Here is a 13,934-nt window from a genome sequence, read left to right on the forward strand (position 1 = left end):
GGAGCTTAGAAAACCATACTGGAACACTAGCAATGCTCCTGGCGGTTGAGTTTGCGGCACGCCTACTATTTCATGGAGTAATGGGAGACTCAACTATGTAGACTAGTGTAAAGCATGTGACGGGGTTAGATGTTTTCCAAAGAAACTGCTCACAAATAAAAGTAGACATTCCGGTGGGAAATGCCATTTGGGTACAGTAAGAGCCATGCTAGTCCCTGACAGTGTGGCACCCCCGGGCAGGTGGGCAAATGCAAGTTCAAAGGTGAAACAGTGCTGCGTTTCCACTTTTATTTTCTATACATCTTGCACAATTAATCAGCCACCTTGAATGGATCGTTAGGCATTGAAAATAAACATACACCTAGAAAGTTCGAAAATAACAGCAGGTAAGCAGGTTACAAATGAACTCTTCCATTAACCAGCACGAGGCTTTCAACATCTCATATCAAGGTATTTCCTGCGCACCTCAAGGGCAGTGCAAAGTATCTCTCTCACGTTAGCCGTGATCTCTACCGACCTGCCAACTAGATCACAGCACGATCCTAGTGCACAGCCTGTAGCCTGCACGCACTGTCTCTACTTCATGCTGAGGAACAACGAGGAGGTGTTGCCACTCCATAGGACTTCTTCAGAAAGCTCGAGTTGTCAGTGGCCTGGCAGCTGATGGAAAGCAAGGAAGGCTGATCCAGCCTTACACCTGGGTGACCACATGGCAGTCAATGGATAAGTGTTAGTTCTTGTCACAGCGCTGACTGTGATGCAGAAATCGTGTCCCCCAAACACTGAAGTGTCCCCATGCATTTCATGCCCATTCATTATTGTGAAAGCATTGTCTCTCTGAGCCGGCAATTAAGGGATTTAGTTTCAATTGTGCCTCGCTGTGCCGGCAAAGCACTACACAAAAGAAAGGGGGGCGCCCAATACAAGCTGTAATGTGTTTTTAATGGGCCTGCGCTCATTAGCAGGGGCCTAGCACGCCAAGGTAGGATGGGAGGGAGAGGGCTGCAAGGAGGTTAAGGCAGGGCAGTGGGAGGAGGGGGTAGGCCACGGGTCCCAAGGAAATTACTACATGGTATGGTTCCTACCGTAAGCCCACGTGTTTGTGTTGCCTGAGATGAGCTTCTAGAGTTTTTTTTTTGTTTTGGTTTGCACGCTTCCCCCGGCTTGGTGGGTTTGTCTCAGTGCCCCAAATGTCAGTGTAAAAATGGCCAGCAACCGTGGCCGTGTGGAGGATTCTGCCCGGAATAGATTAAGACACCAGCAGGAGTGGACTGGGAACTAAAAGAGGCCCTGGGAATAATGGTCAAAGGTGCCTCATATGACACATGTTCAGCAAGCCCAATGCTTTTCCTATGAGACAATTTGGAAATACCACACAAAAGATGCCCAGGGTGCAGAGGCCCACCGGGAAATCTCCAGAGTTCCCTATAAGCCAGTCCACCCCTGGACACCAGGTGTCTTAATACATCCGGGCAGAATCCTCCACACGGTTGCTGGCCATTTTTTTTAACAGAGCCATAAGTGGGAGGAGGAGGTTAAAGAAGAATGCAAAAGGTTTAGAGTGCGGCATCGGAAGGCAACATGAATGTCCCGGCCTTTGAAATGATTTACGCATGATTGTTGATGTGCTGCAAGTCTTAAACCAGCTTGGAGATTAACTAAGAACAAAATTGAGGGAAACAATAAAATACGAGCAAACAGCACTTGATAAGCAGAATGTTAGAGCTGGTTTAATCATGTGTTGTGTTTCATCTACCTACGTTTTCTGCCAAGTATGCGGCTTTCATCTTCAGAAACCAAATGCAAACAGGGGATGTAAATCGTTTTTCAATAAATAATCTACATTAAGTGGACAGAACGGGTGGCAGCAAATGCCAAAACCTAAACAAATAAACAAATAAGTGGAGCCTGGTTGGCAATAATAAATGTTTTCGTAGCCACCGCCTGTTTCAGATGAGAGGGAGACCTCATGTATGTGTGTACTTCATTAGAACGTGCCACATGTATATACATTGCTCCGGAGCCTCGCGAACACAATCGGTGTGGTCGTGGTAAGGGAGTCTGGAAAATAGCGGCGTAGAAGAGACAGGCTGGCAGGCGTACTTACACGCTCGCCCAAACAACGCATCATCCCAGCACTGAAAGAGCTGAGCTCGTACTGTGGGGTTGTTGCCGAGCCAGTGATATGTTAGGGTTCTTTCCCTGTTCCCACTGTGCGATGCTCTCTAGCACGCCTCACGTGCAGGCATACCTACCGGCTGCCCCCATGCTCACGCTCCAGAGTCCGCCGCCGCCCCCCCCCCCACCAGGGGGGGCGCAGGCATGATGCTCTTGTGCATCGGTCTTCACCCTGGTACCCGCCAGACCCAAAATGATATAAATTAGTTTTGTGTGTAGAGGTCTGTCAGAGTTTTATGATGTTTGAGCAAAGCAACGGGCCCAATATTACACTCAGGCAATTGCAAGCAGCGGAAGGCACCAAGTTGGCCCTAAAAACTTGACTTCTGGCCTTAAAGTAAGGTGGGTAGCAAAATGGCATTTTTCTTGGGCACCATACATCTTTATGCCAGTCCGACAAAGCAACATTCTCAAAAGTACAAAAGAACTGATTGCATAAAAAGCTGGTCACACCTTGTATTTCAGATCTTTAAATATAAAAGGCTCAGCTTGTGTCCCTATTTCTTTTAAGGGCGCAAGGCAAACTACACCTCTAAAGGCAGGGGCCCTACTAGGGATTGTGTCGAACAGTTCTGGTTTGGCCCAATCTATTCAATGTATGTGACCGTGCAGTTAGGGCTGTACTGCCCCTTTTGTGGAGGGATCACGCCTGATTTTAACATGACCTTTCACTTTCTGTAATGGCATGGCAGCCTGAAAAAGGATGGTCTGGAGGGTTGCCCAAAGCAACACCAGAGATTATGCCTCATTGAAAACCGTTCAGTCATCTGTTCAGTTTTGCACTGGTCCGAGAGGAAACCGGCCCGATTTCAGGCAATAGCATAGCATTTTTGGGTATGGATGAGCAGTGAACACCTGCCTATGCAGACCTATCCTGTGTTTTTTCTGAATATATATTTGAGTCGAGAGATATGACGAATTCAAATCTGGACACATCTTTAATTAGGCGTGAGTAAACGTGTGCCCATTATGGAAGAATGTTGCGCTCTGAGCTGAATAAATCTTTGATTGGGTCTGAGCGAAACGACACCCTCGCCCCCAACCTCACCCCTTGCAATCCTTTTCGGTAAGATAGCTCAGTGGGTTGAGCGCTCGCTGATGCGACCTGAGTGTGATCTGCAGGTCGCAGGTTCGAATCCCTTTCAAGGCCAACTCAGCCTTTCATCCTTCCGAGGTCGATTTCGGTTGGGTGATATTGTATGTAAATATGTGCTCTGTAAAGCGCTTTGGATTAAGGTGCTAAATAAATAACACACCATTCTCATTATCATTACTCTAAGCCTTGCTTGCCTCTCAAGAAAGGCTAATATTGCATCTTTCTGGAAATTGACAACATGTGCTGGGGGACACCACCCTCCCTTCCTGGGTGGGGGAAGGTGAATTGTCAGTGGTGGGGGTGCGATTGAGGGGGCTGAGCTAGGTGTCAGATAATGTGCATAGCCTGAATATAGGATGCTGGCTGCTTTGCTTAAAAACAGCGTATTTTGACAACTAAAACATGACCAATTCATCAAATTGTGCATTCCTTCTGAGCCTGCTCATTTCATGTCAGAACAGTCACCATGACAGTAAAATGTTTGCAACGCATGAGGCATGGGACTCACACATCTCATTGCTCATGGTTCAGTCAGCAAGGGCTTGGTCAGTGCTATGTACTCACCTCATTGCCTTTTCACACCGGTTCCCCCACAGCAGGCCCTTGCTGACATAGAAGGATGTATAGCTGTTAAGTGGATATTTCGTGTTTCAGCTCCCTGCTGTGTGGGCATCTCAAGATAATCTTTGTCAATTAACCCTCTGCTTTATTTCTTTGTCTCCCTTGTAATGTATTCACCTGACAGATGCCTCTGACTGTTTTCCACTCAAGGGGGGTACCCGGCCATTATGTTGACGTGGATGCCCACACATCCTCAGCTGGGCCTGGGCAAGGGCAGTGAGTCTTTGTGGCAAACTGAAAGTTGCCTGTGTGTTTGTCTTTTGTGAGAAATAAACATTCTGGGCAGTTAATAGCCTGGTGTTAACTCCATACAAGAATACAATTTAAACAGTTCATATCTGGACATCACACGTGCCACTGGTTGCATTTGAATGCTTCAGTGGCTCTTAGTTAACCTGAGTGAAAAGTGTTACAGAGTTTGTTAGAATACCTAAGGTTGAGGGATAAAGTCAACATATTTTAGACCATGAGACCAGAGAAATCTGAATAAGCCTTGAACGACCTTCAAGGGGCACACAGAGACCCGTGCCCCTACAAAGGCCTGCACTCAATTCATGTCTGCTCTTGTGAGAGTACTCATTATATATCATGTTAAAATATCATTACCTCCATGTCCTTCTTCCTCGTCACAGTACTTCTTGAAGGTGGTCTGCCTGACTTCTAACAGAACCCTGTCACAATTTATTTTCACAATTCCCTCTCCCCCTACCTCCTGCGCTGTGAGGGGGTTGACTATGAACATGTGGGTAAGGGTCCTATTGAAAGGCAGGTCACTTTCAATAAGTACTCTGACAAGGAAGAGTTGGGCTATGAGTAATGAAGATTAACCATTCGTAATCAGAGCATTAGAGCAGGGTTTGCAATAAAAGACCGGGGTGCTAGACATTACAAAGGAATTCTGGGCAAACACTTGCATATCTTGGCATTTGTACTTTGCTAAATGGTTTCAAGATGTATACTTTTAACCCAGCTTACCCAGGCCTGTCAAAGGCCTTTGTGCGACAACAGTCAAGACCTTTCACAGGCCCCCGGCAGTGTATCTGTATCGTGTGATATCTGACTGACTGTCTAAGAAACTGAGTGATACATTATGTTAGACTCTAATGGACCTTTCACAGGGCGGTCCCAGTGATAAATTGTCAGTGTGCAATGTCTCTACTTTCCCGCTGTTGCTCACCACATCTCCTTAGCCGGTGTGTTTTTTTCCAGTTTAAGGCACAGTAGGTTCTTTCATGGTTTCGCTGTCTCGCTAACTTGTGAGAAGTAAATGTAAAATCTTCTGTCTTGCACTTTATTTTGCACCCTAATAGAAGCTTTCATAATGTTGCACCTCTTGAGATCCTTTGTCTTCGTACCCATTATTATAAAGTATTATTGTAGCTTTTATATCCCTCAGAACTGGACTCAGGAGCCCTGCATGAAAGCAGATTGTGACAGAGGAAGAAACCAGGCAAGATAGTTCAGAATTTATTATTGACCATGTCAAAGCCAGCTCGGTGGGACAATGTATACAAGACATCATGGGAAGAGACATATCCATTTCTAAAGCCTTCAAGACTGGGCACAAAGGAGGCTCTCTGCACAATATGTAGGTGTGATTTCTCCATAAAACACAGTGGCGTGGCAGATTTGAAGAAACATATTGCCACTTCAAAACACAAGTCACGTGCCTCTGCAGTTAGTGGAACAAGCAGTATAATAGCTTCTATGCAAACATCATCACAACTCTCTCACAAAGTCATAAAAGCAGAAGTTTTTTTTCAAGGGCTAATTGTCAAGCGTAATTTGCCAATTAGTGTAAATGATGAATTTTCCAAGATGGCTGCTGTCATGTTTCCAGATAGCAAAATTGCTCAGTCATACTCATGTGGCCGAACCAAAGGAAGTCGTATCATCAATGCAATTGCTGCGGATGCCATGCAGGATTTAAAGGTGTTCCTTGCTGTGAATAAAAAGTGGTATTCTCTTGCAACCGATGGAAGTTCAGATGAGGAGGATACGTTTTCTCCAGTGGTTATAAGTCATGAGGACCAAACATCTGGCCTAGTTGTACATTCTTTTCTGGACATGCCAGCTGTTAAAGAAGCAACAGGTGCAAATATTTACATTGCTGTAAAAAGATCATTGGAAGAGAAAAATCTTAGTCTTGCACAGTGTGCCTCATTGTCTTGTGACAATGCTTCTGTTATGACTGGGAAAGGCAAGGGAGTTCTTGGGCATCTGAAAAAAGATAGGGCAGCTATGTATATGATGGGGGGCCCATGCCACCTTTCTCATCTAGCTGCAAAAAATGGAGCGAAGACTCTCATTCGCTTCAATTCAGAAGAATTTGCTATTGACTTATTTTACCACTTTGAAAAAAGTGCAAAAAGAAAATCTAAATTGAGGGAATCCCTACTTTTTTGTGATCAGGAAATTTGTAAGGTGCTCAAACATGTAAGTACAAGATGGCTGAGCCTCAGTAAATGTCTTGAAAGAGCTCTAAAATTGTGGGATGGTTTGAAATCTTACTTTCTTACAAACTACGAGGATGATGAGCCAAGTGAGGAGCCAGCAAGAAAACGGCAAAAAAATCTAAAAGGTGGAGACAGAGAACAACGACTAAGTGAAAGTTTTCAAAGACCCTATACTGAAGTGCTATGTTCTGTTTCTCCATGCTATCATGCCCAATTTTGATAAGTTTAATGTCCTACTCCAGACAGAGGCTCCTATGATACATGTGCTGCTCCAGTCTCAGATCAAACCATATGAGTCAATTCTGTCATGCCTGGTAAAGCCAGAGATCATTGAGCAGCATAAGGATGACTTTTTAGAAGTTGCTTTTAATGACCCGCGCAATCATCAAAGTGATTCTGATTTGTTCATTGGCTATGTGGGGCACGACAGGCGATAAGGCATTCTGATATCGAGGGGACACCTACAGTTGGAGCATTTAGGAAACAAGTGAGAGAATTCTATATTAAGGTGCTAACATACATCAAAACTAAGTTTCCCCTCTATGATCCAGTCATAAGGAATGCCACATTTTTGTCTCCAAACATGTGGATGACCTCGTCATTTAAAAGTATGGAGGAGTTGTGTAACGTTTTCCCTGATGTTGTTCCTGAAGAAGATATGCAGCCACTTTCTCGAGAATTCTTAGACTATCAATCTACTACACGTCTGCCAACCTGGCAAGATGGAATTACAAGAATTGATCAGTTCTGGGAAGATCTTTCCAAATTGAGGGATCCTGCAGATAACTCTCTTCGCTTCAAGGTGCTGTGTGTTCTGTCAAAGTACATTCTGTTAATACCTCACAGCAATGCATTCTGTGAAACTGTGTTCAATATGGTACGGAAAGTGACAACTGATGTGAGGAGTCAGCTGGGACGGAGTCAAGAAGGCCATGCTTCTGGCAGTGTGTATGCAGCCCATACAGGTATTAGGAATACACTCGGTGGCATTTTATCAGCAAAGGTCAATGTGTTTAGCAATACTGACCCTCACAAGTGGAAACCATCTGACAAGTTAATCAAGAAACCAAATCGTCTACATACCAAACATTATTGGCTAGGAAGGCGAGCAGTGGCCCTACAGCAAGCACAAGTTCAGGACCATCCGTCTAATTGTTAGAGAGACATTCAAGAAAAGGGTCCCAAAAGGAGAAGTAATATATCACACATTATAAGAAAGTAAATAGTGTACTAAATATGCTAGAACACACGGGTTTCAACATGTTTACAATTCCCACTTTGTACGGTCAGTATGTGCTCTGCTCTAATACACAATAAGTATTTTATGTTGTTTTATCTTATTTTGTGCCTAATTCTCTGATGCTTATTTATTTAACTATAAAGTTAGGTTTTCTAACACCACTTCTACTCACCTTTTGTTAAAAATGTCAGCTTTGTTAGGCCTCTGCAAAAGATAATCTCATTGAACCCATGGTACAGTTTGTTGTTTATAAAGGTATTGAATTTAGCTACTGACTGAGAATATTATCACTTTATTTATTTTGCTTGTTTCTACTTAACAGAGATGTTGTTCTTTTTAAGAAAAACTATTAAAATGTTTTATTCCTAAAGAAGTAGTACATGTCCTAATCTAATAAAATGTTAACCAGGTTTCATTAACTTCTAAAAATCCCAAATGAATGGAGAATGTATACATCATTGTTATGGGTCTGTTTGAAGGGGAAAACCTGTGTTAATGAGGAAGAAGCTGGTCACAGTGTGCACAGCTCACTTATTTGGTACATTTTTTTCTAATGATGGGTCAGAGGATCTGGATAGGCCACACCAGGCAGTCGTTTCCTGTGAGCTCTTCAAAGCCATGTCATTTGAGGTCATTTTCTGTGAGGTCACAAGGTCAAAGTTCACGTCACATTTCCTGTGATCTCATTTCCTATCATTTCATTGGGTCAAATTGATGTGACATCTTTTCCTGTGATGTCATCATTATGCTAATTACTATTTTTGAACCTTTAAGATTCCTACAGATTTTTGGTCACAGAATGTTGGCATGTATGACACTGTACAGGCCCCACAGCTTTCCCAACTAAGTCATGTGACATGGGACGAGTGCTGCAATCGGCTCTCCTGTCAGTGAAGCACAGATTTCCAAGCTGCCGCTGCTTGGTGGGCGGGCCCTGCCCCTTACACAGCTCTGTGGAGAATGCTTGCATCCATGCAGACCGCCATCTTGGATCTGCATTCTTCTTGTTGCTATGACGGATGATGTGCAAGTACCGAAATTTCTCCTGGTTTGTAGTTTGATATACTAGGGTCTTCCTCGCAAAATTCAGCAGCTCGGGATCACGTGGGTGCATGTAAATGCCACAGGCACTCTGAACTCCTTCTCGGAAACCAGTCTTCTACACAATTACTTGGGGCTGTAAAGCACAGCCGAGAACTTCCTGATTAAAGCAGACCTTAGACTTCTGATGACAGATACAAGAGAGTGCCATGCCAGTGCACATGGGGCTTCTCTGAGCTACTGGAGAAGTGACGTCAGCAAGAGCTCCTTCCTTCTTTCTTTCATTCCTTCTGACACCGGATATCTGCAAATGCCATCAAATACTCACCTTCCCAGCAGGAGAGAACTTTCCCTTCTGCCGGAACTTTCCCAATCACATTTGGCTTGCCTTATTTGAACTAGGGAAACGTGTTATAGGTGGGACGGGGGATCTGTGCAACTAAGCCCTAGTGCTATTTGTTCCTTACACAAGATCTTCCATGAGAGGCGCCTCCGCAACCCGAAGGAGGCCTCTCCTGCTCCCTCTTCAAAGCTCTCCAACAATCTGATTAATGTCTTTCACATGATGATGAAGTCCATCAGTGCCGCCACCACCACCACAGCCCCTACATTGCTTCCAAAAACTGACCCCCACATGCCCAGAAAACTACAGCATCTTCGTACAACCTTTTCCCAATCTGAACATTTGAAAAGTTCTTGAAATCCTTCAACACCTCCACACCTTTCTCTCAAACCTTTACCTCCAGAATCTCCAAACCTAGTCTTCTGGGACTTGTTCCAGTCCTATCTAGTTCACCAAACCCTGCATCTATGTTCTAGTTGCCACACGGCTTGCCGTGTCACAGTAAAAGGGTTCTAGGCTAAAAACAACATAGATTGTATAGTGGAAGATAGCAACTTTTATGGATGTTTTAAGATGCTCATTCTTGAGAATTAACCAAGCTTTGTATATGCAATTTAATGAACGAAGGCAGGCAGATAATCAGGATACAGAGAGGGCATCAGTGGAGATATTATTAAATAGGGGACTGACTCATTGAACACATGTTTTCAGCCCTGAGGAAGGCCTCAAACGGTCAAAACACGCGTTGGCAGTTGTTAGATAATACATTGTGTTGAATCCCATATTGGATAATTGTGTTTATTAATTCAACAGTTGTGGAATTAAAATGTAGAGTGACTTCATTACAACGTTAAGAGCGCAGGTGTTTCAGCCACACAAGGGAAGATATTCCTGAAATAAGTCTACAGATTGGTATTAAATCACCCTCAAGGAGAAGGAAGTCAATCTCCGGATATATGTTAGTTTTCCTAGTGGTAGGGTCAGTTAGGATCGTTTTGGGCTACAGACTACGTCTTTTGAACATTCACGACTGACTGACGAACACCTTAGTTAGAAATATAGGCAGGGAACACCCATGGGAAAGTTAGGCCTCATTGTTTACTTTTATAAACGTTTGTGAATAATATCCGAAAGTGTCCATGTCCTCATTCTGACTCACCACAGACCGCCCCACCCCCATGCAGCTGTCATTCCTGGGATGTTGCAGAGTGTTGGGTAGAAAGTCCATCATCCACCCTGTGTGGGAGCCCCCTGTGCGTGGTATTGAACTTGCTTTCCTCCCAAGCCTGCCTGAGAGTGTGGCTTTGGGTTTAATGTGCTCACGATAAGGGTCCTTATGACTCCTAAGGCAAGAGTATCCCAAAGGTACCCCTCAACCTCCTAGAGGCAGTCCCCTCTCTGGTTAAACATGTGGCTTGGCCGGCGGTGGATCTTCTGCCTGTGTAAAATGATTCCAAACCTGCATGGCTCCTTTCTGACCCCCTCCTCCAATCTTCAGAATGGAGGTTGTCTTTGTTTGCCTTGAGAACCTGGGGGGTAAATGATTAGCCCTCTTTGCGTATGGATGAGGAGGCGGCCATCTTTGGCCACTGGATATGTGTGCCTCAGGGCTGGGGGATGCAGTTAGCCTAAAGCCAGTTCTGATTGGCATATACAGATGCCTGCCAGGGGCAGCATGGATAGGTTCCTTTGTGTGAGAGGCCTTCTTGTTTGGCTGACCACCCCTCTGAGTGGTGCTTGGTCTGCAATGGGGTACTGTGTTCACTCACTACCTTCCTGGGGGGATAGAAGCAGACTCCCTTTCACCACTCGCCTTCTCTACTGCTGGAACTCTGAACCTGCACTCTGGAAGGACTGTGTCTCGAGGAAAGACCAAAGTTTTGCATCACCCTCCATTGCCACGCTAAATGATCTGACAGCAAGGCGCTGCCTATCCAGGGCAACCCGAAGGAACACACAATGGCGCTCCGTGCCCCTGATACGGTGGGGGCGATTGGATCATGACTGGTACTCGAGAGCCCCCTCTCCTTGGCGCACCTGACTATGCCCGCATCACTGGGGTCCCCCTTCAAGGCCAGGACTCAGAAGGCCAGAGAATCTTCATCCCAGTTCATCAGGCAAGCAATCTGTCTCCATCTCGCCAAACAGGGAAGTACAAGAGGCCGGTGCTGCCTCAATTCCGGCAACCACACTTCCAAACTCCCCTTCCTGGTTCTTCTTCGGTGGCTGTATCCTCTTTGGTGTGACTTCTTAGACAGTTCTTCAACATTCATGTTCTTGGGGTATCTCCAAGCGGACCTCATCCTCAGAAACCTGTGCCTGGGGATGACGTGGGAACCGTGCATCACTCACTGGCAATGGCGGACCACAGCCAACTCGCCTTTCCGCTCCCCTGGGCTCCACCCTGACTTGGGAATCACTGGTTTAAAGATAATCACTCTTCCCAATGGTCTGGTGGTCCCTCCTGCAGGAGTGACCATGCAGGATGCCTCGGTGATCTCTGAAAAACATACACAGCAAACGCGTCTGGAAACCGCCGGCTACCTGCTGCAGAACTGCTTTTTAAGACCCAGGTTATTGCTCTTAGGACTCTCTGGCGCGCCTTCTTCATACATTTCTTCACTTCAGTGCCTCTTTCTAAACCTTAAGGCGCTCTTGAGGGCATCCCTCCAACGGAATTGCAGGTACTGCTCCTGAGAGCACTTTCGCACAAAGGTAACTCTTTCCGGCACAAAGACTGCCCCTATTCACACTATTTATCGCTCTTGATCTCTACTTGAAGTTGCCAGTCAAGAAAGAAAAGCCTTTACACGCCTGTTAGTTCATTTTGTTTCTAGTTGGGACTCTTGACTCTAAAGGACTCTTACTTGAAACCCTTACTCACCTGATGCATTGGGTCACCTTCTGCTGGGAAAGGTTACTTACCTGTGAGTCTATTGCTTTTTCTCTTTGCTTTTTCTTACATGAAGATTATATTTTTATAAAAAATATAGTGTGAGGACATTCTCTTATGTGGTAATAACAAAATGTACCTCCTGAGAGTTAGGCCTGTGCTGCTCTGTCACGACTACCACTTGGAGAGCCTGGTGAGCTTGAGGGAGTCGCTAGCAGGGCCTGAGTCAGGAAGGTGCACTCGCGGATCCAGACCACAGGACTTAGGAGAATCTCCCCAACACTGAGTAACCTCAAGCCAGCCCCTCCTCCAGTCAAGAAAACCAAAAATATGAGTCATGAAGACGTCTCCTCTGCACGACAAGCCGACGTCTCCTCTGCCCAACAAGGCGACTTGTCCTCTGCCCAACAAGCCGACGTCTCCTCTGCCCAACAAGCCGACGCCTCCTCTGCCCAACAAGCCGATGTCTCCTCTGCCCAACAAGCCGACGTCTCCTCTGCCCAACAAGCCGATGTCTCCTCTGCCCAACAAGCCGACGTCTCCTCTGCCCAACAAGCCGATGTCTCCTCTGCCCAACAAGCCGACGTCTCCTCTGCCCAACAAGCCGATGTCTCCTCTGCCCAACAAGCCGATGTCTCCTCTGCCCAACAAGCCGACGTCTCCTCTGCCCAACAAGCCGATGTCTCCTCTGCCCAACAAGCCGACGCCTCCTCTGCCCAACAAGCCGCCTCCACTATTAAGCTGATGTCACTACACACTTACTTTAGTCCGCAAGTTTCTCCCGGCCCTATAAATGAATCGCACATATTCCAAGCAATGATTATGCCAAGTGTGGATGACTGTAACATATTTATATATTTTATTTACTTATACTTATTTTAGGTTCTTATACAGTAAGTAAAGTACTGTTTGAAAGTGCCCACATGGCAAGGGGAGTGAAAAAAAGGAAGTGAAACACATAAAAAATATTAATAATAATAATATTAAAAGCAGTGGAGGGAACAAGGGAAAAGGATGAACCTACTATGCCTTGGGAGTATTCAGAACGTGCAAGTGCAGCAAGGAAGAGGGCAGATGACGTAAGTGCTGGGGAGTGGAAGCTCATGGGTGAGCCACAGATGAAGTGCATGTTATGTTGAGTGCTACACGGTGTGGAGTCGCGATTAGGTGTAAGCGTGAGCCTCCAGGGCGGAGGGTATGTCAAGGCAAGTGCTGAGGGTAGACAGAAGCTGGGGCGATTGGGTGTGGGAGATCAGGGGCTCAGAGGATGCATAAGGGCCCTGGACACCAATCACAGCAACTGTGAGTTTAGCAGAGGAGAGAAGAAGGGAAGGAGGAGGTAAAGAGAAAAGTCTTGAGGAGCTTCCGGAATTTTAGAAAGTCCTGCTCAAGTCACAGTGTCAGGGGGAGGCTGTTCCATAGCAGGGAGCCAGCTGAGAAAAGCGATCGACCACCTACCCTCTGTTTAGCGAAACGTTTTACACACAAAGAGTTTGTGCCAGAGGAGCGTAGTGATCTAGAGGGAGAGTATTTAGTGAGATAAAGTGGAAGATAGTGTGGTCCCCTATATCCAGAATAGGGTAGCGCGACTTATCTCTGGAAACCTGTGCCGGCGACTGATACAATCGACGTCGATTTACTCGACATCACACAAAAAGGCAATATGGATCCGTGGCCCCAACTACAATTAAACCACTTCACCAAATATGGCAATACAACTGCACTACCAACAAGCTGCCCACTTCTACCTGCAGACTGAAAAGAGTTAGGAAGAGTAATTCGGGGAAAGGTAAGAACTCTTCCTTTTAAGAAAGCATTCTCTGGAAGGGTCCCACCATGGCCAAACCCCCATACACCTCCACGTCTATATAATAAAAATGGTAGACTCTTTTATGGTTCCAGATTGGAATATACTGGCAGTCCCTTGAGGATCTGCTGTTTATTGTATTCTCGTTCATTTCCCTTTTGCTTCTCCCTCCTTCTTTGTATCCCTTCCCCCTACTCTCGTGCTGTCTGAGGTATCTTGTATATACAATTTGACACATTATAAAACACCAAATAAATAG

At 45.6% G+C, this 13,934-nt stretch overlaps 1 protein-coding gene across 3 annotated transcripts in view; it reads left to right on the forward strand.

The window, feature by feature from the left end:
* The window catches only part of GLT8D2 (glycosyltransferase 8 domain containing 2), a 333,232-nt gene that overhangs the window by 216,641 nt on the left and 102,657 nt on the right, over window positions 1-13,934 (forward strand). The gene's annotated exons all lie outside the window — the stretch shown is intronic.

Source organism: Ambystoma mexicanum, chromosome 12 (genome assembly GCF_040938575.1).
Source record: "Ambystoma mexicanum isolate Mex_15411 chromosome 12, UKY_AmexF1_1, whole genome shotgun sequence".
NCBI lineage: Eukaryota > Metazoa > Chordata > Amphibia > Caudata > Ambystomatidae > Ambystoma > Ambystoma mexicanum.